This window comes from Histoplasma capsulatum, genomic scaffold (genome assembly GCF_000149585.1).
Source record: "Histoplasma capsulatum NAm1 scaffold_2 genomic scaffold, whole genome shotgun sequence".
In the NCBI taxonomy this organism is placed as follows: domain Eukaryota; kingdom Fungi; phylum Ascomycota; class Eurotiomycetes; order Onygenales; family Ajellomycetaceae; genus Histoplasma; species Histoplasma mississippiense.
Genome location: NW_001813981.1, coordinates 2327695 through 2332150, shown reverse-complemented (window position 1 = coordinate 2332150; position 4456 = coordinate 2327695).

Below are 4456 nucleotides of genomic sequence, written 5' to 3'. Positions count from 1 at the left end.
GGAGCCGCTTCCTCGATATCTGTGTTATCTGGTAGCACAAAGCTGGGTGAGATTCCGAACCGGGGCCCGGTTTGCACAGGCCTCGTCTCTGAATCCCCTTCCACCTCCACCAGCGCAGGTTTCCCGGCCGACAAGACAAGTTGTGGAAGTCGGCTATCAACAGCCGAGAGTTGCGTTCAATGCTGGATTGGAGTACTGGAGAAATTTGGCTGCAGGGGGGAACGATGCAAAAAAGTCCATGTTCGAAGAGGGTAGGGGAAGGAAGTAGAAGGGCTTTTGCTCCCTTTGTGGAACTGTATATTTGGCTCTCTATTTGCTTTGTTTTCACGGGTCTTATTTAACTTCTCTATCCCTTTTCATTATCGCCGGTTTCATTCGTAGCCGGAAATGAAATGGCCGTTCCTTTGTCTCTGTTTCTTTTTGCTAATGATTTATTTCTCATATTTCTCATATTGCTCATTTTCTCCTTTCTCTCCCCTCTCTTCTTGTGAATATTTTTGGTGATTTTTGTCAAGCTTTGTGTGGCAAAATGTCAACTTCTCAATCTTTTTCCAGTTTTTATTTATGACTCCTTTACGAAAGATGACCTGAATGATCTTCGAATTCTTACCCTTCATAATAATGTAGGTATTTTCTTTCTTTCTTTCCTTTTTTTTTTTTTTTTTTTTTTTTTTTTCTCGTTATGCTTTGTATATGTGTGTCCCATGAACGGCATCTTCATGGGCAGTTATTTCATTTCTCCATTCTGCACCGAGATGACTTCAATCTCATGTATGTTGAATTTCTGTCACGGGACAGGACAACATCTTCAAACTGAATACAGTATCCAATGCAGACAGGTTATTTAGTCGTTTACTCTAGGAAGAGTGACATGCATGAGAAATTGTTTGGAAATATTATACAATCGGGGTCAACCCATTGAACAACCCTCATAGAATGGAAAGGCGGAACGATGCAAATAAACTGGAAACCACACAATGCACCGCCGGCAACCCTCTAATGGTGAAATGATAAGAGAGAACTTTTGATGGGTTCAATGGACAACGCAGGATGAAAATGGATATGGAAAAAAGAGAAAGATAATAAAAAAAATCAACCGAAAGCAAATTCTAAACAGCGCCTCCCACATAAAACTCCAAAAAAATGAGTAGCTCTTTCGTCTGTCGTCCTTCCAAAGTGTGCGGGTCTCCCACACATTGAAACGGGCAGCGAGTAAACACAAGGAAGTAAATCGCCGGTCCGTATCTTCCGCTCAAAGTGGCACTCGATGTTTCCCTACCACCTCGTCAAGGGCAGCAGTGTAGCAACTATCGTTTTCACGAGAACCAAGCCACCGAGAAATTCTTGTTCTCGAACCTTCCTATTATTTGTTTGCGATGATTTGACGTTGGCCTTGAAGCCCGCCCCGGCTTCAAAAGAAAGTGGGAATTTTTGGGGATGTGGGTGTGATTATTGAACCTTCTTTCGAATGACCGTCAGCGGACACTCTCGTACTCATCCCTGAGCTTGTTCTCCTATGTCCCACATTCCCATCCCCGGTTACTTGGTTTGGCATATACACATGCGCGTTTTTCTAAAACCCCTTTTGATTGCTTTTCCAAGTCCTCTTCTCCGTCTAGGTGGCGAGAGTATTGTTATCGACTTCTGCTTTGATTTTGTTGCAGTTTTTGGTATTGGTGTCGCTGTCACGGCTCCTTCCACTGCTGCTGCCGGTTGGCGTTGTGGTGATGGTGGGCCCTCCCATGGATCGCACAGCCGACACTGGTACGAAACTTTAAAGACCGCATCTGAGCCGTCATAGAGACAGCTTAAGCTGTCTTCGCACGATTCTTCTTCCACTCGCACCGGTGGAGAGCGGTGACCGCAGGTATACAACGCCGTAGACCAACGGCACATTGTTAAGCAGAGATGGTATAATAGGGTCTTGCTAGTAAGTATTAGTAAGGTGGGTATGATAAAGAAGTGGTATCACAGTTACCTTCAAAGTGCACAAGCCGGTTCTGATGTCAAATGTTGATAATTTAGGTTCAGGATAAGGATATCGAAAAGCACTTCGCGGGAAGATCCCCAGAATGATGAGACGGGAACCACAAGTGAAATGTAAATGCTGTAAGAGATTGACTTGGTAAGTTAATGAGAAACAGAACTCAGTAGTCGTAAGCGGAGGTAAAGCGTATTTTGAGGGTGTTTTATAGAGTGAAGCGTGTTTGTTGTAAGAACAAAGGGGGTGGCGATGAGCGAAAGGAGATGTAATAAAAGAGCATACTTTTCTTTTATCAACAACAGTCCCTCATCATCTCATTCTAGAGAGAAGGGCCAGAGGGTAAATGAGAATAGAGTCATTCCATAGAGAATATCGCAGATGTAGAAAATAGTTTATGACGATACTGACATTCGAAGAAAAGACAAGGTAAAGGCCAGCTTGGTTCACTTGCCCTCTTCTTTCTCTCTTAGCACGCGATATGATAGCAAAATTCAGCATAGGTAGTTAAACAAAAAGAAAATAGAACATTGTTTAAACAGAGTTCTTTGAAAAATAAACCCGTATGACAAGTTTGGAATTTTGATAGATCAACTGTCTCAAATGGAGTGGCCTGCAGTGTAATGGCTGTTAGAGGTTATACAAAAACCATTATTGCAACACTGATTGCAAGACGAAGTAACCCGGGGAAGTAACAGAAACAATAATAACCTTTTAAACATAGGCTATAGCTAAGGCAGACCCGGGGAAGAAGGAGGAGGGTGTAATATACTCCTCATACATTTCCTGGTTGAACAATACTTTTGTGCCTTAACATACATGTGGTGGGAAACCGGATTCCTTAGTTCGATAATAAAGCAATTTTTTTTTTTTTTTTTTGTTCTGAGCTTCTGAATCGCACGAAAGGTATCCCTGGCTCGAATGGTGTGGATGGATAGTTTCATCTTTGCATGTTGCGAAACTGCCGGATAGGTGGTCCTCTCACAGCATCGAGTAGGCCGGAATTGACGGATCTTCAGCCGGTCCCGGCCTAGCTAGACACTATGCTACGGCCTCCTAACTCTTCCCGGGATTTAGACCACTTCCCAGGTTTGCCAAACCAGCCCAAGCGCCCAAAAACACCACAGGATTGCCTTCCCAACCATCCTGATAGGTGGTTCGCTACTGCGTTGGAGATGGTGTTGAATCAGGTGACCTTCAAAGACCTAATTTCAAATTCTTCAATCAACCATTTCGAAAGGCCCGAGTACCCTCTTATTTCTTCCGAGTATTATTATATCCTCCTGTCAGCTAGGTGGAGATGCCGGTAATCAGGTATTCGTTCTGATAGTACTGGTCATCATACTAGTACTAGTCTTTGCTCAAACCACCAGCATCGGCCTGATTCGGCGTCCTTCCACACCTTTCTGTCACAACCTGATTTTACAAGAACGCATGTGATCGATTGCCGACGATATGGCTTCAAAATTCAGTTCTGGAAAGTTTAGCCAATGATCCCATGTTCAGGCGGGACCCAATGTTCCCAGGAATCCCAAAACAAGACAGCTAGGGAGTTTTTGGTGATGCAACTGGATAACCTTAGTGGAGGAAATTGCTTTGTGGGCAACTCTCGTTTCAAATTGTGGTGCTGTTCTTGGGTTTGAAAACGGTCTTGTTAGAAGAATAGACAAGATGACGATGGCGGTGGGGGGTTGTCCATGATTCTCTTACCTCGCATATAACAAGCTACCCCGCCTCCAAGATATCAAAATGCACGTCATGACGCGCACACCAGGGCCATAAATTCGAATAACCCTACGAATGTTGCGTGAAGAGGGTACGCTGATTGAAAGAGGGTGGGATTAATCTACGGCAACTGTTCAGCTTCTTCATATTAAATAGATATTAACCCATTGGGTTTAACATGTGAAGGGGAATAGTGTAGTTTTCATAGCTGGTGACAATTGCACCTGGACGCATGATGCTAACGAATGCAAGGACCTCTGCATGCAGAACTGCGTACTAAATATTGAGATTAGCTCAGACCACAGCCGAGTCGCCCAGCCACTTCAGTTTACCTGAAACGAACATTGGCGTCAAGACATAGATAGAGTGCGGCTATACCTCTACAAAAATTATTTTATATTGGTTTTGTCTTAGTTCTTATCTTTATCTCCTGGTGTCCCTTCTTAACATCATCCACCAAAAGAGCAGAGAGTGACTCTTCAAAAAGATTATGATGAAGTCTCAAATTATCAACTTCTCCAGCCCCTTGATATGCTCCTCAAGTCTTGCTGCCTCACTTTCTGCATCCCTTAACTTCTTCTCCTCTAACTCCCTGACCTTCTGGGTTGACTGTCTCCTTCCACACAGCTGAAGCCATAATGCCCAGCTGCCTCGTAACAACTTCCCTCGCCCTTAGCAAGGCTCAATTTGGACTTCTCCTCTTGCTCCAAACGCATCTCATCCTGAGACCTGAAGGTAGACAGCTGCTTG